General features: G+C 43.5%; 1 long non-coding RNA gene across 1 annotated transcript; it reads left to right on the top strand.

The window, feature by feature from the left end:
* The first annotated feature begins 506 nt into the window (after positions 1-506).
* On the top strand, positions 507-13,208 carry LOC137217936 (uncharacterized). The gene is made up of 3 exons (XR_010940335.1): positions 507-572; positions 5,227-5,312; positions 13,122-13,208. It is a non-coding gene; the product is annotated as an uncharacterized lncRNA (long non-coding RNA).
* The last annotated feature ends 8,073 nt before the right edge of the window (positions 13,209-21,281 follow it).

Below are 21,281 nucleotides of genomic sequence, written 5' to 3'. Positions count from 1 at the left end.
TTAGCTGAAGGAAGAATCCCTTAAACCTGGAGAGTTGAGAACCATGGAATGGGTACCATGCAATATGACTTCCAAGGGTCTGCATTTGCTCACCGAACCTCACCAATCCTATCACTGCTGCATTTATGCCGCTGTACACACGCTTGGTTCTCTTTCGGAGACATATAAATCCATAGGTTTTAAGATTCTTACTAGTCAGGTATATTCTTAGGCGTTTAATATGGGGTGTTGAGTCCACTTCGTTGAGCAAGGAGTAGCTCTTGTCTATTACATATTTGGCTTATGGAAAGGTATCTGTGCTAATTTCAATCTCTGGTTTTCTGCAGCACCCCAACTCACCTTTCCCCTTAAGCAAGCATAAGTTGGTTTTCTACATTTGAGACCCTATTCTGTTTTGTAATTCAGTTCCTGTGTAGCCAAGTTTACAATCCGTGTGTTAGTGATATCTTACGATGTTTCTTTTTCTGTGTGACTTATTTCACTTAGAATCATCGTACCTGAATCCACTCATTATGCTGCTACTGGCCTGATGACATAGATTTCATTGCTGAGTGATATTGCATTGTACTTAAGTACCAGAACTTCTTTATCCATTTTTCGCTTTCTGCGATATTGAACTTGAACCGTAAACGAGGTTCTTGTAAACAGAGCCGTTCCAAACTTTGGGGTGGCTGTGTCTTTTTGATTTTAATTTCCCTAATCTATAGGACCAAAAATGGAAGTGCCCTAGGCTCTGTTGCTTTGTTTTTCAGATGTTTCAGGAAACACCATACACTTCTCCAGAGTGGCTGTTGACAATTTACATCCCGCCCATCAGCCTAAGTAGGCTCCCAGTTCTCCATGGTCTGTCCTGCCTTTCTGGATTTTACACTTTTTTCAGATGGCCCTTTTGACCGGGGGGCAGTGAGACTTCATTGTACTGCAGATTTCCTTTGCAAGCTTGCTTGGTTGGCCAAAAAGGGCGTATGCGTTTTTTCCTGAATATATTCAGGAAAAAAAGAATACGCCCTTTTTGGCCAAGTGCATCATTGTGGACCTTCTGCCTCTTTTCCTATGCTTTACATGCAATTCCAGTCTACCTCCTGAAATCGGTTTCCTGCAATTCTGCCCCGCTTTCAAGTCCTCTTGGCAGCCTTACTTCAATATATTTTTGGACGATAGCTGTCATTTATAACTCTGCAGCTTTGTGAATTACAGTGCCCCTGAGCTCCTTTCTTCAACTCGCTTTCTTGTGAGCTGGCCGCAACACCAAAGGATTGCTTCAGGCCCTAGTGTGGTTCTGGCACGGCTCGCTTAGCCTTTGGTTAATTCCTCTTCCTGGTGAGAAATGAGAGTAAAATTTGCCTGTCCAGACACCTCCAGCTAGTCTCTCATTGGTTCTCCCTATTCCTGTTCATTTTCCAAAGAAATTGCAAACTGGGCCAAACAGGAGGTTAAAGGCACTGACTCTCCAAGTGGGGAGAGTGTTAGTAAAGCATCTGGAATGTTGCACCCGAGTACCAGGGGAAGAAAACTGAGACACATTTGAACACGTTTCCCGATCACACGGTGGATCATACTCTGGGTTCCACATGCATGTTTTAGCTGAAGGAAGAATCCCTTAAACCTGGAGAGTTGAGAACCATGGAATGGGTACCATGCAATATGACTTCCAAGGGTCTGCATTTGCTCACCGAACCTCACCAATCCTATCACTGCTGCGTTTATGCCGCTGTACACACGCTTGGTTCTCTTTCGGAGACATATAAATCCATAGGTTTTAAGATTCTTACTAGTCAGGTATATTCTTAGGCGTTTAATATGGGGAGTTGAGTCCACTTCGTTGAGCAAGCAGTAGCTCTTGTCTATTAAATATTTGGCTTATGGAAAGGTATCTGTGCTAATTTCAATCTCTGGTTTTATGCAGCACCCCAACTCACCTTTCCCCTTAAGCAAGCATAAGTTGGTTTTCTACATTTGAGACCCTATTCTGTTTTGTAATTCAGTTCCTGTGTAGCCAAGTTTACATTCCGTGTATTAGTGATACCTTATGATGTTTCTTTTTCTGTGTGACTTATTTCACTTAGAATTATCGTACCTGAATCCACTCATTATGCTGCTACTGGCCTGATGACATAGATTTCATTGCTGAGTGATATTGCATTGTACGTAAGTACCACAACTTCTTTATCCATTTTTCGCTTTCTGCGATATTGAACTTGTACCGTAAACGAGGTTCTTGTAAACAGAGCTGTCCCAAACTTTGGGGTGGCTGTGTCTTTTTGATTTTAATTTCCCTAATCTATAGGACCATAAGTGGAAGTGCCCTAGGCTCTGTTGCTTTGTTTTTTAGATGTTTCAGGAAACGCCATACATTTCTCCAGAGTGGCTGTTGGCAATTTACATCCCCCCCATCAGTCTAACTAGGCTCCCAGTTCTCCATGGCCTGTCCTGCCTTTCTGGATTTTACAGTTTTTTCAGATGGCCCTTTTGACCGGGGGGCAGTGAGACTTCATTGTAGTGCAGATTTCCTTTGCAAGCTTGCTTGGTTGACCAAAAAGGGTGTATGCGTTTTTTCCTGAATATATTCAGGATAAAACGCATACGTCCTTTTTGGCCAAGTGCATCATTGTGGACGTTCTGCCTCTTTTCCTATGCTTTACATGCAATTCCAGTCTACCTCCTGAAATCGGTTTCCTGCAATTCTGCCCCACTTTCAAGTCCTCTTGGCAGCCTTACTTCAATATATTTTTGGACGATAGCTGTCATTTATAACTCTGCAGGTTTGTGAATTACAGTGCCCCTGAGCTCCTTTCTTCAACTCGCTTTCTTGTGAGCTGGCTGCAACACCGCAGGATTGCTTCAGGCCCTAGTGTGGTTCCAGTATGGCTCGCTGAGCCTTTGGTTAATTCCTCTTCCTGGTGGGAAATGAGAGTTAAATTTGCCCGTCCAGACACCTCCAGGTAGTCTCTCATTGGTTCTCCCTATTCCTGTTCATTTTCCGCAGAAATTGCAAACTGGGCCAAACAGGAGGTTAAAGGCACTGACTCTCCAAGTGGGGAGAGTGTTAGTAAAGTGTCTGGAATGTTGCACCCGAGTACCAGGGGACGAAATCTGAGACACTTTTGAACACGTTTCCCGATCACACGGTGAATCATACTCTGGGTTCCACATGCATGTTTTAGCTGAAGGAAGAATCCCTTAAACCTGGAGAGTTGAGAACCATGGAATGGGTACCATGCAATATGACTTCCAAGGGTCTGCATTTGCTCACCGAACCTCACCAATCCTATCACTGCTGCATTTATGCCGCTGTACACACGCTTGGTTCTCTTTCGGAGACATATAAATCCATAGGTTTTAAGATTCTTACTAGTCAGGTATATTCTTAGGCGTTTAATATGGGGTGTTGAGTCCACTTCGTTGAGCAAGGAGTAGCTCTTGTCTATTACATATTTGGCTTATGGAAAGGTATCTGTGCTAATTTCAATCTCTGGTTTTATGCAGCACCCCAACTCACCTTTCCCCTTAAGCAAGCATAAGTTGGTTTTCTACATTTGAGACCCTATTCTGTTTTGTAATTCAGTTCCTGTGTAGCCAAGTTTACATTCCGTGTATTAGTGATACCTTATGATGTTTCTTTTTCTGTGTGACTTATTTCACTTAGAATTATCGTACCTGAATCCACTCATTATGCTGCTACTGGCCTGATGACATAGATTTCATTGCTGAGTGATATTGCATTGTACGTAAGTACCACAACTTCTTTATCCATTTTTCGCTTTCTGCGATATTGAACTTGTACCGTAAACGAGGTTCTTGTAAACAGAGCCGTCCCAAACTTTGGGGTGGCTGTGTCTTTTTGATTTTAATTTCCCTAATCTATAGGACCATAAGTGGAAGTGCCCTAGGCTCTGTTGCTTTGTTTTTTAGATGTTTCAGGAAACGCCATACATTTCTCCAGAGTGGCTGTTGGCAATTTACATCCCCCCCATCAGTCTAACTAGGCTCCCAGTTCTCCATGGCCTGTCCTGCCTTTCTGGATTTTACAGTTTTTTCAGATGGCCCTTTTGACCGGGGGGCAGTGAGACTTCATTGTAGTGCAGATTTCCTTTGCAAGCTTGCTTGGTTGACCAAAAAGGGTGTATGCGTTTTTTCCTGAATATATTCAGGATAAAACGCATACGTCCTTTTTGGCCAAGTGCATCATTGTGGACGTTCTGCCTCTTTTCCTATGCTTTACATGCAATTCCAGTCTACCTCCTGAAATCGGTTTCCTGCAATTCTGCCCCACTTTCAAGTCCTCTTGGCAGCCTTACTTCAATATATTTTTGGACGATAGCTGTCATTTATAACTCTGCAGGTTTGTGAATTACAGTGCCCCTGAGCTCCTTTCTTCAACTCGCTTTCTTGTGAGCTGGCCGCAACACCGCAGGATTGCTTCAGGCCCTAGTGTGGTTCCAGTATGGCTCGCTGAGCCTTTGGTTAATTCCTCTTCCTGGAGGGAAATGAGAGTTAAATTTGCCCGTCCAGACACCTCCAGGTAGTCTCTCATTGGTTCTCCCTATTCCTGTTCATTTTCCGCAGAAATTGCAAACTGGGCCAAACAGGAGGTTAAAGGCACTGACTCTCCAAGTGGGGAGAGTGTTAGTAAAGTGTCTGGAATGTTGCACCCGAGTACCAGGGGACGAAATCTGAGACACTTTTGAACACGTTTCCCGATCACACGGTGAATCATACTCTGGGTTCCACATGCATGTTTTAGCTGAAGGAAGAATCCCTTAAACCTGGAGAGTTGAGAACCATGGAATGGGTACCATGCAATATGACTTCCAAGGGTCTGCATTTGCTCACCGAACCTCACCAATCCTATCACTGCTGCATTTATGCCGCTGTACACACGCTTGGTTCTCTTTCGGAGACATATAAATCCATAGGTTTTAAGATTCTTACTAGTCAGGTTTATTCTTAGGCGTTTAATATGGGGTGTTGAGTCCACTTCGTTGAGCAAGGAGTAGCTCTTGTCTATTACATATTTGGCTTATGGAAAGGTATCTGTGCTAATTTCAATCTCTGGTTTTCTGCAGCACCCCAACTCACCTTTCCCCTTAAGCAAGCATAAGTTGGTTTTCTACATTTGAGACCCTATTCTGTTTTGTAATTCAGTTCCTGTGTAGCCAAGTTTACAATCCGTGTGTTAGTGATATCTTACGATGTTTCTTTTTCTGTGTGACTTATTTCACTTAGAATCATCGTACCTGAATCCACTCATTATGCTGCTACTGGCCTGATGACATAGATTTCATTGCTGAGTGATATTGCATTGTACTTAAGTACCAGAACTTCTTTATCCATTTTTCGCTTTCTGCGATATTGAACTTGAACCGTAAACGAGGTTCTTGTAAACAGAGCCGTTCCAAACTTTGGGGTGGCTGTGTCTTTTTGATTTTAATTTCCCTAATCTATAGGACCAAAAATGGAAGTGCCCTAGGCTCTGTTGCTTTGTTTTTCAGATGTTTCAGGAAACACCATACACTTCTCCAGAGTGGCTGTTGACAATTTACATCCCGCCCATCAGCCTAAGTAGGCTCCCAGTTCTCCATGGTCTGTCCTGCCTTTCTGGATTTTACACTTTTTTCAGATGGCCCTTTTGACCGGGGGGCAGTGAGACTTCATTGTACTGCAGATTTCCTTTGCAAGCTTGCTTGGTTGGCCAAAAAGGGCGTATGCGTTTTTTCCTGAATATATTCAGGAAAAAAAGAATACGCCCTTTTTGGCCAAGTGCATCATTGTGGACCTTCTGCCTCTTTTCCTATGCTTTACATGCAATTCCAGTCTACCTCCTGAAATTGGTTTCCTGCAATTCTGCCCCGCTTTCAAGTCCTCTTGGCAGCCTTACTTCAATATATTTTTGGACGATAGCTGTCATTTATAACTCTGCAGCTTTGTGAATTACAGTGTCCCTGAGCTCCTTTCTTCAACTCGCTTTCTTGTGAGCTGGCCGCAACACCAAAGGATTGCTTCAGGCCCTAGTGTGGTTCTGGCACGGCTCGCTTAGCCTTTGGTTAATTCCTCTTCCTGGTGAGAAATGAGAGTAAAATTTGCCTGTCCAGACACCTCCAGCTAGTCTCTCATTGGTTCTCCCTTTTCCTGTTCATTTTCCAAAGAAATTGCAAACTGGGCCAAACAGGAGGTTAAAGGCACTGACTCTCCAAGTGGGGAGAGTGTTAGTAAAGCATCTGGAATGTTGCACCCGAGTACCAGGGGAAGAAAACTGAGACACATTTGAACACGTTTCCCGATCACACGGTGGATCATACTCTGGGTTCCACATGCATGTTTTAGCTGAAGGAAGAATCCCTTAAACCTGGAGAGTTGAGAACCATGGAATGGGTACCATGCAATATGACTTCCAAGGGTCTGCATTTGCTCACCGAACCTCACCAATCCTATCACTGCTGCGTTTATGCCGCTGTACACACGCTTGGTTCTCTTTCGGAGACATATAAATCCATAGGTTTTAAGATTCTTACTAGTCAGGTATATTCTTAGGCGTTTAATATGGGGTGTTGAGTCCACTTCGTTGAGCAAGCAGTAGCTCTTGTCTATTAAATATTTGGCTTATGGAAAGGTATCTGTGCTAATTTAAATCTCTGGTTTTATGCAGCACCCCAACTCACCTTTCCCCTTAAGCAAGCATAAGTTGGTTTTCTACATTTGAGACCCTATTCTGTTTTGTAATTCAGTTCCTGTGTAGCCAAGTTTACATTCCGTGTATTAGTGATACCTTATGATGTTTCTTTTTCTGTGTGACTTATTTCACTTAGAATTATCGTACCTGAATCCACTCATTATGCTGCTACTGGCCTGATGACATAGATTTCATTGCTGAGTGATATTGCATTGTACGTAAGTACCACAACTTCTTTATCCATTTTTCGCTTTCTGCGATATTGAACTTGTACCGTAAACGAGGTTCTTGTAAACAGAGCTGTCCCAAACTTTGGGGTGGCTGTGTCTTTTTGATTTTAATTTCCCTAATCTATAGGACCATAAGTGGAAGTGCCCTAGGCTCTGTTGCTTTGTTTTTTAGATGTTTCAGGAAACGCCATACATTTCTCCAGAGTGGCTGTTGGCAATTTACATCCCGCCCATCAGCATAAGAAGGCTCCCAGTTCTCCATGGCCTGTCCTGCCTTTCTGGATTTTACAGTTTTTTCAGATGGCCCTTTTGACCGGGGGGCAGTGAGACTTCATTGTAGTGCAGATTTCCTTTGCAAGCTTGCTTGGTTGACCAAAAAGGGTGTATGCGTTTTTTCCTGAATATATTCAGGATAAAACGCATACGTCCTTTTTGGCCAAGTGCATCATTGTGGACGTTCTGCCTCTTTTCCTATGCTTTACATGCAATTCCAGTCTACCTCCTGAAATCGGTTTCCTGCAATTCTGCCCCACTTTCAAGTCCTCTTGGCAGCCTTACTTCAATATATTTTTGGACGATAGCTGTCATTTATAACTCTGCAGGTTTGTGAATTACAGTGCCCCTGAGCTCCTTTCTTCAACTCGCTTTCTTGTGAGCTGGCCGCAACACCGCAGGATTGCTTCAGGCCCTAGTGTGGTTCCAGTATGGCTCGCTGAGCCTTTGGTTAATTCCTCTTCCTGGAGGGAAATGAGAGTTAAATTTGCCCGTCCAGACACCTCCAGCTAGTCTCTCATTGGTTCTCCCTATTCCTGTTCATTTTCCGCAGAAATTGCAAACTGGGCCAAACAGGAGGTTAAAGGCACTGACTCTCCAAGTGGGGAGAGTGTTAGTAAAGGGTCTGGAATGTTGCACCCGAGTACCAGGGGACGAAATCTGAGACACTTTTGAAAACGTTTCCCGATCACACGGTGAATCATACTCTGGGTTCCACATGCATGTTTTAGCTGAAGGAAGAATCCCTTAAACCTGGAGAGTTGAGAACCATGGAATGGGTACCATGCAATATGACTTCCAAGGGTCTGCATTTGCTCACCGAACCTCACCAATCCTATCACTGCTGCATTTATGCCGCTGTACACACGCTTGGTTCTCTTTCGGAGACATATAAATCCATAGGTTTTAAGATTCTTACTAGTCAGGTATATTCTTAGGCGTTTAATATGGGGTGTTGAGTCCACTTCGTTGAGCAAGGAGTAGCTCTTGTCTATTACATATTTGGCTTATGGAAAGGTATCTGTGCTAATTTCAATCTCTGGTTTTATGCAGCACCCCAACTCACCTTTCCCCTTAAGCAAGCATAAGTTGGTTTTCTACATTTGAGACCCTATTCTGTTTTGTAATTCAGTTCCTGTGTAGGCAAGTTTACCTTCCGTGTATTAGTGATATCTTATGATGTTTCTTTTTCTGTGGGACTTATTTCACTTAGAATCATTGTACCTGAATCCACTCATTATGCTGCTACTGGCCTGATGACATAGATTTCATTGCTGAGTGATATTGCATTGTACGTAAGTACCACAACTTCTTTATCCATTTTTCGCTTTCTGCGATATTGAACTTGTACCGTAACTGAGGTTCTTGTAAACAGAGCCGTCCCAAACTTTGGGGTGGCTGTGTCTTTTTGATTTTAATTTCCCTAATCTATAGGACCATAAGTGGAAGTGCCCTAGGCTCTGTTGCTTTGTTTTTTAGATGTTTCAGGAAACGCCATACACTTCTCCAGAGTGGCTGTTGGCAATTTACATCCCGCCCATCAGTCTAACTAGGCTCCCAGTTCTCCATGGGCTGTCCTGCCTTTCTGGATTTTACACTTTTTTCAGATGGCCCTTTTGACCGGGGGCCAGTGAGACTTCATTGTAGTGCAGATTTCCTTTGCAAGCTTGCTTGGTTGACCAAAAAGGGCGTATGCGTTTTTTCCTGAATATATTCAGAAAAAAATGCATACGCCATTTTTGGCCAAGTGCATCATTGTGGACGTTCTGCCTCTTTTCCTAAGCTTTACATGCAATTCCAGTCTACCTCCGGAAATCGGTTTCCTGCAATTCTGCCCCGCTTTCAAGTCCTCTTGGCAGCCTTACTTCAATATATTTTTGGACGATAGCTGTCATTTATAACTCTGCAGGTGTGTGAATTACAGTGCCCCTGAGCTCCTTTCTTCAACTCGCTTTCTTGTGAGCTGGCCGCAACACCGCAGGATTGCTTCAGGCCCTAGGGTGGTTCCGGCATGGCTCGCTGAGCCTTTGGTTAATTCCTCTTCCTGGTGGGAAATGAGACTTAAATTTTCCCGTCCAGACACCTCCAGGTAGTCTCTCATTGGTTCTCCCTATTCCTGTTCATTTTCCGCAGAAATTGCAAACTGGGCCAAACAGGAGTTTAAAGGCACTGACTCTCAAGTGGGGAGAGTGTTAGTAAAGCGTCTGGAATGTTGCACCCGAGTACCAGGGGACGAAAACTGAGACACATTTGAACACGTTTCCCGATCACACGGTGGATCATACTCTGGGTTCCACATGCATGTTTTAGATGAAGGAAGAATCCCTTAAACCTGGAGAGTTGAGAACCATGGAATGGGTACCATGCAATATGACTTCAAAGGGTCTGCATTTGCTCACCGAACCTCACCAATCATATCACTGCTGCGTTTATGCCGCTGTACACACGCTTGATTCTCTTTCGGAGACATATAAATCCATAGGTTTTAAGATTCTTACTAGTCAGGTATATTCTTAGGCGTTTAATATGGGGTGTTGAGTCCACTTCGTGGAGCAAGCTGTAGCTCTTGTCTATAACATATTTTGCTTATGGAAAGGTATCTGTGCTAATTTCAATCTCTGGTTTTATGCAGCACCCCAACTCACCTTTCCCCTTAAGCAAGCATAAGTTGGTTTTCTACATTTGAGACCCTATTCTGTTTTGTAATTCAGTTCCTGTGTAGGCAAGTTTACATTCCGTGTATTAGTGATATCTTATGATGTTTCTTTTTCTGTGTGACTTATTTCACTTAGAATCATCGTACCTGAATCCACTCATTATGCTGCTACTGGCCTGATGACATAGATTTCATTGCTGAGTGATATTGCATTGTACGTAAGTACCACAACTTTTTTATCCATTTTTCGCATTCTGCGATATTGAACTTGTACCGTAAACGAGGTTCTTGTAAACAGAGCTGTCCCAAACTTTGGGGTGGCTGTGTCTTTTTCATTTTAATTTCCCTAATCTATAGGACCATAAGTGGAAGTGCCCTAGGCTCTGTTGCTTGTTTTTTAGATGTTTCAGGAAACACCATACACTTCTCCAGAGTGGCTGTTGGCAATTTACATCCCGCGCATCAGCATAAGAAGGCTACCAGTTCTCCATGGCCTGTCCTGCCTTTCTGGATTTTACACTTTTTTCAGATGGCCCTTTTGACCGGGGGGCAGTGAGACTTCATTGTAGTGCAGATTTCCTTTGCAAGCTTGCTTGGTGGGCCAAAAAGGGTGTCTGCGTTTTTTCCTGAGTATATTCAGGAAAAAACGCATACGCCCTTTTTGGCCAAGTGCATCATTGAGGACGTTCTGCCTCTTTTCCTATGCTTTACATGCAATTCCAGTCTACCTCCTGAAATCGGTTTCCTGCAATTCTGCCCCGCTTTCAAGTCCTCTTGGCGCCTTACTTCAATATATTTTTGGACGATAGCTGTCATTTATAACTCTGCAGGTTTGTGAATTACAGGGCCCCTGAGTTCCTTTCTTCAACTGGCTTTCTTGTGAGCTGGCCGCAACACCGCAGGATTGCTTCAGGCCCTAGTGTGGTTCCGGCATGGCATGCTGAGCCTTTGGTTAATTCCTCTTCCTGGTGGGAAATGAGAGTTAAATTTGCCCGTCGAGACTCCTCCAGCTAGTCTCTCATTGGTTCTCCCTATTCCTGTTCCTTTTCCGCAGAAATTGCAAACTGGGCCAAACAGGAGGTTAAAGGCACTGACTCTCCAAGTGGGGAGAGTGTTAGTAAAGCGTCTGGAATGTTGCACCCGAGTACCAGGGGATGAAAACTGAGACATATTTGAACATGTTTCCCGATCACACGTTGGATCATACTCTGGGTTCCCATGCATGTTTTAGCTGAAGGAAGAATCCCTTAAACCTGAAGAGTTGAGAACCATGGAATGGGAACCCTGCAATATGACTTCAAAGGGTCTGCATTTGCTCACCGAACCTCACCAATCCTATCACTGTTGCATTTATGCCGCTGTACACATGTTTGATTCTCTTTCAGAGACATATAAATCCATAGGTTTTAAGATTCTTACTAGTCAGGTATATTCTTAGGCGTTTAATATGGGGTGTTGAGTCCACTTCGTTGAGCAAGCAGTAGCTCTTGCCTATTACATATTTGGCTTATGGAAAGGTATCTGTGCTAATTTCTATCTCTGGTTTTATGCAGCACCCCAACTCACCTTTCCCCTTAAGCAAGCATAAGTTGGTTTTCTACATTTGAGACCCTATTCTGTTTTGTAATTCAGTTCCTGTGTAGCCAAGTTTACATTCCGTGTATTAGTGATATCTTATGATGTTTCTTTTTCTGTGTGACATATTTCACTTAGAATCATCGTACCTGAATCCACTCATTATGCTGCTAAGGGCCTGATTACATAGATTTCATTGCTGAGAGTTATTGCATTGTACGTAAGTACCTCAACTTCTTTATCCATTTCTCGCTTTCTGCGATATTGAACTTGTACCGTAAACGAGGTTCTTGTAAACAGAGCCGTCCCAAACTTTGGGGTTGCTGTGTCTTTTTGATTTTAATTTCCCTAATCTATAGGACCATAAGTGGAAGTGCCCTAGGCTCTGTTGCTTTGCTTTTAGATGTTTCAGGATACACCATACACTTCTCCAGAGTGGCTGTTGGCAATTTACATCACGCCCATCAGCATAACAAGGCTCCCAGTTCTCCATGGCCTGTCCTGCCTTTCTGGATTTTACACTTTTTTCAGATATCCCTTTTGACCGGAGGGCAGTGAGACTTCATTGTAGTGCAGATATCCTTTGCAAGCTTGCTTGGTTGGCCAAAAAGGGCGTATGCGTTTTTTCCTGAATATATTCAGGAAAAAACGCATACGCCCTTTTTGGCCAAGTGCATCATTGTGGACGTTCTGCCTCTTTTCCTATGCTTTACATGCAATTCCAGTCTACCTCCTGAAATCGGTTTCCTGCAATTCTGCCCCGCTTTCAAGTCCTCTTGGCAGCCTTACTTCAATATATTTTTGGACGATAGCTGTCATTTATAACTCTGCAGGTTTGTGAATTACAGTGCCCCTGAGCTCCTTTCTTCAATTCGCTTTCTAGTGAGCTGGCCGCAACACCGCAGGATTGCTTCAGGCCTTAGTGTGGTTCCGGCATGGCACGCTTAGCCTTTGGTTAATTCCACTTCCTACTGGGAAATGAGAGTTAAATTTGACAATCCAGACACCTCCAGCTAGTCTCTCATTGGTTCTCCCTATTCCTGTTCATTTTCCGCAGAAATTGCAAACTGCGCCAAACAGGAGGTTAAAGGCACTGACTCTCCAAGTGGGGAGAGTGTTCGTAAAGGGTCTGGAATGTTGCACCCGAGTACCAGGGGTCGAAAACTGAGACAAATTTGAACACGTTTCCCGATCACACGGTGGATCATACTCTGGGTTCCACATGCATGTTTTAGCTGAAGGAAGAATCCCTTAAACCTGGAGAGTTGAGACGCATGGAATGGGTACCATGCAATATGACTTCAAAGGGTCTGCATTTGCTCACCGAACCTCACCAATCCTATCACTGCTGCGTTTATTCCCCTGTACACATGCTTGATTCTCTTTCGGAGACATATAAATCCATAGGTTTTAAGATTCTTACTAGTCAGGTATATTCTTAGGCGTTTAATATGGGGTGTTGGGTCCACTTTGTTGAGCCAGGTGTAGCTCTTGTCTATTACATATTTGGCTTATGGAAAGGTATCTGTGTTAATTTCAATCTCTGGTTTTATGCAGCACCCCACCTCACCTTTCCCCTTAAGCAAGCATAAGTTGGTTTTCTACATTTGAGACCCTATTCTGTTTTGTAATTCAGTTCCTGTGTAGCCAAGTTTACATTCCGTGTATTAGTGATATCTTATGATGTTTCTTTTTCTGTGTGACTTATTTCACTTAGAATCATCGTAGCTGAATCCACTCATTATGCTGCTACGGGCCTGATGACATAGATTTCATTGCTGAGTGATATTGCATTGTACGTAAGTACCACAACTTCTTTATCCATTTTTCGCTTCTGCGATATTGAACTTGTACCGTAAACGAGGTTCTTGTAAACAGAGCCGTCCCAAACTTTGGGGTGGCTGTGTCTTTTTGATTTTAATTTCCCTAAGCTATAGGACCATAAGTAGAAGTGCAATAGGCTCTGTTGCTTTGTTTTTTAGATGTTTCAGGAAACAGCATACACTTCTCCAGAGTGGCTGTTGGCAATTTACATCCCACACATCAGCATAAGAAGGCTCCCAGTTCTCCATGGCCTGTCCTGCCTTTCTGGATTTTACAATTTTTTCAGATGGCCCTTTTGACCGTGGAGCAGTGAGACTTCATTGTAGTGCAGATTTCCTTTGCAAGCTTGCTTGGTTGGCCAAAAAGGGCGTATGCGTTTTTTCCTGAATATATTCAGGAAAAAACGCATACGAACTTTATGGCCAAGTGCATCATTGTGGACGTTCTGCCTCTTTTCCTATGCTTTACATGCAATTCCAGTCTACCTCCTGAAATCGGTTTCCTGCAATTCTGCCCCACTTTCAAGTCGTCTTGACAGCGTTACTTTAATATATTTTTGGACGATAGCTGTCATTTATAACTCTGCAGGTTTGTGAATTACAGGGCCCCTGAGCTCCTTTCTTCAACTCGCTTTCTTGTGAGCTGGCCCCAACACCGCAGGATTGCTTCAGGCCCTAGTGTGGTACCGGCATGGCACGCTGAGCCTTTGGTTAATTCCTCTTCCTGGTGGTAAATGAGAGTTAAATTTGCCCGTCCAGACACCTCCAGCTAGTCTCTCATTGGTTCTCCCTATTCCTGTTCATTTTCCGCAGAATTTGCAAACTGGGCCAAACAGGAGGTTAAAGGCACTGACTCTCCAAGTGGGGAGAGTGTTAGTAAAGCATCTGGAATGTGGCACCCGAGTACCAGGGGACGAAAACTGAGACACATTTGAACAGGTTTCCCGATCACACGCTGGATCATACTCTGGGTTCCACATGCATGTTTTAGCTGAAGGAAGAATCCCTTAAACCTGGAGAGTTGAGACCCATGGAACGGGTACCATGCAATATGACTTCAAAGAGTCTGCATTTGCTAAACGAACCTCAGCAATCCTATCACTGCTGCGTTCATGCCGCTGTACACACTCTTGATTCGCTTTCGGAGACATATAAATCCATAGGTTTTAAGATTCTTACTAGTGAGGTATATTCTTAGGCGTTTAATATGTGGTGTTGTGTGTCCCTCGTTGAGCAAGGAGTAGCTCTTGTCTATTACATATTTGGCTTATGGAAAGGTATCTGTGTTAATTTCAATCTCTGGTTTTATGCAGCACCCCAACTCACCTTTCCCCTTAAGCAAGCATAAGTTGGTTTTCTACATTTGAGACCCTATTCTGTTTTGTAATTCAGTTCCTGTGTAGCCATGTTTACATTCCGTGTATTAGTGATACCTTATGATGTTTCTTTTTCTGTGTGACTTAAATCACTTAGAATCATCGTACCTGAATCCACTCATTATGATTCTACGGGCCTGATGACATAGATTTCATTGCTGAGTGATATTGCATTGTACGTAAGTTCCACAACTTCTTTATCCATTTTTCGCTTTCTGAGATATTGAACTTGTACCGTAAATGAGGTTCTTGTAAAGAGAGCCGTCCCAAACTTGGGGTGGCTGTGTCTTTTTGATTTTAATTTCCCTAAGCTATAGGACCATAAGTAGAAGTGCCCTAGGCTCTGTTGCTTTGTTTTATAGATGTTTCAGGAAACACCATACACTTCTCCAGAGTGACTGTTGGCAATTTACATCCCGCCCATCAGCATAACAAGGCTCCCAGTTCTCCATGGCCTGTCCTGCCTTTCTGGATTTTACACTTTTTTCAGATGGCCCTTTTGAACTGGGAGCAGTGAGAGTTCATTGTAGTGCAGATTTCCATTGCAAGCTTGCTTGGTTGGCCAAAAAGGGCGTATGCGTTTTTTCCTGAATATATTCAGGAAAAAACGCATACGCCCTTTTTGGCTAAGTGCATCATTGTGGACGTTCTGCCTCTTTTCCTAGGCTTTACATGCAATTCCCCTCTGCCTCCTGAAATTGGTTTCCTACAATTCTGCCTCGCTTTCAAGTCCTCTTGGCAGCCTTACTTCAATATATTTTTGGACGATAGCTGTCATTTATAACTCTGCAGGTTTGTGAAATACAGTGCCCCTGAGCTCATTTCTTCAACTCGCTTTCTTGTGAGCTGGCCGCAACACCGCAGGATTGCTTCAGGCCCTAGTGTGGTTCCGGCACGGCACGCTGAGCCTTTGGTTAATTCCTCTTCCAGGTGGGCAATGAGAGTTAAATTTGCCCATCCATACACCTCCAGCTAGTCTCTCATTGGTTCTCCCTATTCCTGTTCATCTTACGCAGAAATTGCAAACTGGGCCAAACAGGAGGTTAAAGGCACTGACTCTCCAAGTGGGGAGAGTGTTAGGAAAGCGTCTGGAATGTTGCACCCGAGTACCAGGGGACGAAAACTGAGACACATTTGAACACGTTTCCCGATCACACGTTGGATCATACTCAGGGTTCCACATACATGTTTTAGCTGAAGGAAGAATACCTTAAACCTGGAGAGTTGAGACCCATGGAATGTGTACCATGCAATATGACTTGAAAGGGTCTGCATTTGCTCACCGAACCTCACCAATCCTATCACTGCTGCGTTTATGCCGCTGTGCACACGCTTGATTCTCTTTTGGAGACATATAAATCCATAGGTTTTAAGATTCTTACTAGTCAGGTATATTCTTAGGCGTTTAATATGGGGTGTTGAGTCCACTTCGTTGAGCAAGCAGTAGCTCTTGTCTATTACATATTTGGCTTATGGAAAGGTATCTGTGTTAATTTCAATCTCTGGTTTTATGCAGCACCCCAACTCACCTTCCCCTTAAGCAAGCATAAGTTGGTTTTCTACATTTGAGACCCTATTCTGTTTTGTACTTCAGTTCCTGTGTAGCCAAGTTTACATTCCGTGTATTAGTGATACCTTACGATGTTTCTTTTTCTGTGTGACTTAAATCACTTAGAATCATCGTACCTGAATCCACTCATTATGCTGCTACTGGCCTGATGACATAGATTTCATTGCTGAGTGATATTGCAGTGTACGTAAGTACCACAACTTCTTTATCCATTTTTCGCTTTCTGTGATATTGAACTTGTACCGTAAACGAGGTTCTTGTAAACAGAGCCGTCCCAAACTTTGGGGTGGCTGTGTCTTTTTTATTTTAATTTCCCTAATCTATAGGACCATAAGTGGAAGTGCCCTAGGCTCTGTTGCTTTGTTTTTTAGATGTTTCAGGAAACACCATACACTTCTCCAGAGTGGCTGTTGGCAATTTACATCCCGCGCATCAGCATAACAAGGCTCCCAGTTCTCCATGGCCTGTCCTGCCTTTCTGGATTTTACACTTTTTTCAGATGGCCCTTTTGACCGGGGGGCAGTGAGACTTCATTGTAGTGCAGATTTCCTTTGCAAGCTTTCTTGGTTGGCCAAAAAGGGCGTATGCGTTTTTTCCTGAATATATTCAGGAAAAAACGCATACGCCCTTTTTGGCCAAGTGCATCATTGTGGACGTTCTGCCTCTTTTCCTATGCTTTACATGCAATTCCAGTCTACCTCCTGAAATCGGTTTCCTGCAATTCTGCCCCGCTTTCAAGTCCTCTTGGCAGCCTTACTTCAATATATTTTTGGACGATAGCTGTCATGTATAACTCTGCAGGTTTGTGAATGACAGTGCCCCTGAGCTCCTTTCTTCAACTCGCTTTCTTGTGAGCTGGCCGCAACACCGCAGGATTGCTTCAGGCCCTAGTGTGTTCCGGCATATCTCAGTGAGCCTTTGGTTAATTCCTCTTCCTGGTGGGAAATGAGAGTTAAATTTACCCGTCCAGACACCTCCAGCTAGTCTCTCATTGGTTCTCCCTATTCCTGTTCATTTTCCGCAGAAATTGCAAACTGGGCCAAACAGGAGGTTAAAGGCACTGACTCTCCAAGTGGGGAGAGTCTTAGTAAAGCGTCTGGAATGTTGCACCCGAGTATCAGGGGACGAAAACTGAGACACATTTGAACACGTTTCCCGATCACACGGTGGATCATACTCTGGGCTCCACATGCATGTTTTAGCTGAAGGAAGAATCCCTTAAACCTGGAGAGTTGAGACCCATGGAATGGGTACCATGCAATATGACTTCAAAGGGTCTGCATTTGCTCACCGAACCTCACGAATCCTATCACTGCTGCGTTTATGCCGCTGTACACACGCTTGATTCTCTCTCGGAGACATATCAATCCATAGGTTTTAAGATTCTTACTAGTCAGGTATATTCTTAGGCGTTTAATATGTGGTGTTGAGTCCACTTCGTTGAGCAAGCAGTAGCTCTTGGCTATTACATATTTGGCTTATGGAAAGGTATCTGTGCTAATTTCAATCTCTGGTTTTATGCAGCACCCCAACTCACCTTTCCCCTTAAGCAAGCATAAGTTGGTTTTCTACATTTGAGACCCTATTCTGTTTTGTAATTCAGTTCCTGTGTAGCCAAGTTTACATTCCGTGTATTAGTGATACCTTATGAGGTTTCTTTTTCTCTGTGACTTATTTCACTTAGAATCATTGTACCTGAATCCACTCATTATGCTGCTACTGGCCTGATGACATAGATTTCATTGCTGAGTGATATTGCATTGTACGTAAGTACCACAACTACTTTATCCATTTTTCGCTTTCTGCGATATTGAACTTGTACCGTAAACGAGGTTCTTGTAAACAGAGCCGTCCCAAACTTTGGGGTGGCTGTGTCTTTTTGATTTTAATTTCCCTAATCTATAGGACCATAAGTGGAAGTGCCCTAGGCTCTGTTGCTTTGTTTTTTAGATGTTTCAGGAAACACCATACACTTCTCCAGAGTGGCTGTTGGCAATTTACATCCCGCCCATCAGCATAAGAAGGCTCCCAGTTCTCCATGGCCTGTCCTGCCTTTCAGGATTTTACACTTTTTTCAGATAGCCCTTTTAACCGGGGGGCAGTGAGACTTCATTGTAGTGCAGATTTCCTTTGCAAGCTTGCTTGGTTGGCCAAAAAGGGCGTATGCGTTTTTTCCTGAATATATTCAGGAAAAAACGCATACGCCCTTTTTGGCCAAGTGCATCATTGTGGACGTTCTGCCTCTTTTCCTATGCTTTTCATGCAATTCCAGTCTACCTCCTGAAATCGGTTTCCTGCAATTCTGCCCCGCTTTCAAGTCCTCTTGGCAGCCTTACTTCAATATATTTTTGGATGATAGCTGTCATTTATAACTCTGCAGGTTTGTGAATTACAGTGCCCCTGAGCTTCTTTCTTCAACTCGCTTTCTTGTGAGCTGGCCACAACACCGCAGGATTGCTTCAGGCCCTAGTGTGGTTTCGGCATAGCTCGCTGAGCCTTTGGTTAATTCGTCTTCCTGGTGGGAAATGAGAGTTAAATTTGCCCGTCCAGACACCTCCAGCTAGTCTGTCATTGGTTCTCCCTATTCCTGTTAATTTTCCACAGAAATTGCAAACTGGGCCAAACTGGAGGTTAAAGGCACTGACACTCCAAGTGGGGAGAGTGTTAGTAAAGCGTCTGGAATGTTGCACCCAAGTACCAGGGGACGAAAACTGAGACACATTTGAACACGTTTCCCGATCAAACGGTGGATCATACTCTGGGTTCCACATGCATGTTTTAGCTGAAGGAAGAATCCCTTACCTGGAGAGTTGAGACGCATGGAATGGGTACCATGCAATATGACTTCAAAGGGTCTGCATTTGCTCACCGAACCTCACCAATCCTATCACTGCTGCGTTTATGCCGCTGTACACACGCTGGATTCACTTTCGGAGACATATAAATCCATAGGTTTTAAGATTCTTACTAGTCAGGTATATTCTTAGGCGTTTAATATGGGGTGTTGAGTCCACTTCGTTGAGCAAGCAGTAGCTCTTGTCTATTACATATTTGGCTTATGGAAAGGTATCTGTGCTAATTTCAATCTCTGGTTTTATGCAGCACCCCAACTCACCTTTCCCCTTAAGCAAGCATAAGTTGGTTTTCTACATTTGAGACCCTATTCTGTTTTGTAATTCAGTTCCTGTGTAGCCAAGTTTACATTCCGTGTATTAGTGATACCTTATGATGTTTCTTTTTCTGTGTGACTTATTTCACTTAGAATCATCGTACCTGAATCCACTCATTATGCTGCTACTGGCCTGATGACATAGATTTCATTGCTGAGTGATATTGCATTGTACGTAAGTACCACAACTTCTTTATCCATTTTTCGCTTTCTGCGATATTGAACTTGTATAGTAAATGAGGTTCTTGTAAACAGAGCTGTCCCAAACTTTGGGGTGGCTGTGTCTTTTTGATTTTAATTTCCCTAATCTATAGGACCAAAAATGGAAGTGCCCTAGGCTCTGTTGCTTTGTTTTTCAGATGTTTCAGGAAACACCATACACTTCTCCAGAGTGGCTGTTGGCAATTTACATCCCGCCCATCAGCCTAAGTAGGCTCCCAGTTCTCCATGGTCTGTCCTGCCTTTCTGGATTTTACACTTTTTTCAGATGGCCCTTTTGACCGGGGGGCAGTGAGACTTCATTGTAGTGCAGATTTCCTTTGCAAGCTTGCTTGGTTGGCCAAAAAGGGCGTATGCGTTTTTTCCTGAATATATTCAGGAAAAAACGCATACGCCCTTTTTGGCCAAGTGCATCATTGTGGACGGTCTGCCTCTTTTCTTATGCTTTACATGCAATTCCAGTCTACCTCCTGAAAACGGTTTCCTGCAATTCTGCCCTGCTTTCAAGTCCTCTTGGCAGCCTTACTTCAATATATTTTTGGACGATAGCTGTCATTTAGAACTCTGAAGGTTTGTGAATTACAGTGCCCCTGAGCTACTTTCTTCAACTCGCTTTCTTGTGAGCTGGCCGCAACACCGCAGGATTGCTTCAGGCCCTAGTGTGGTTCCGGCACGGCTCGGTGAGCCTTTGGTTAATTCCATTTCCTGGTGGGAAATGAGAGTAAAATTTGCCCGTCCAGACACCTCCAGCTAGTCTCTCATTGGTTCTCCCTATTCCTGTTCATTTTCCGCAGAAATTGCAAACTGGGCCAAACAGGAGTTTAAAGGCACTGACTCTCCAAGTGGGGAGAGTGTTAGTAAAGCATCTGGAATGTTGCACCCGAGTACCAGGGGACGAAAACTGAGACACATTTGAACACGTTTCCCGATCACACGGTGGATCATACTCTGGGTTCCACATGCATGTTTTAGCTGAAGGAAGAATCCCTTAAACCTGGAGAGTTGAGAACCATGGAATGGGTACCATGCAATATGACTTCAAAGGGTCTGCATTTGCTCACCGAACCTCACCAATCCTATCACTGCTGCGTTTATGCCGCTGTACACACGCTTGATTCTCTTTCGGAGACATATAAATCAATAGGTTTTAAGATTCTTACTAGTCAGGTATATTCTTAGGCGTTTAATATGGGGTGTTGAGTCCACTTCGTTGAGCAAGCAGTAGCTCTTGTCTATTACATATTTGGCTTATGGAAAGGTATCTGTGCTAATTTCAATCTCTGGTTTTATGCAGCACCACAACTCACCTTTCCCCTTAAGCAAGCATAAGTTGGTTTTCTACATTTGAGACCCTATTCTGTTTTGTAATTCAGTTCCTGTGTAGCCAAGTTTACATTCCGTGTATTAGTGATATCTTATGATGTTTCTTTTTCTGTGTGACTTATTTCACTTAGAATCATCGTACCTGAATCCACTCATTATGCTGCTACTGGCCTGATGACATAGATTTCATTGCTGAGTGATATTGCATTGTACGTAAGTACCACAACTTCTTTATCCATTTTTTGCTTTCTGCGATATTGAACTTGTACCGTAAACGAGGTTCTTGTAAACAGAGCTGTCCCAAACTTTGGGGTGGCTGTGTCTTTATTTTAATTTCCCTAAGCTATAGGACCATAAGTGGAAGTGCCCTAGGCTCTGTTGCTTTGTTTTTTAGATG

Source organism: Pseudorca crassidens (assembly GCF_039906515.1).
Source record: "Pseudorca crassidens isolate mPseCra1 chromosome 1 unlocalized genomic scaffold, mPseCra1.hap1 SUPER_1_unloc_5, whole genome shotgun sequence".
NCBI classification, from domain to species: Eukaryota; Metazoa; Chordata; class Mammalia; order Artiodactyla; family Delphinidae; genus Pseudorca; species Pseudorca crassidens.
The sequence above is the reverse complement of the archived record's forward strand: the minus strand, read 5'-3'. Positions and strand labels throughout refer to the sequence as shown.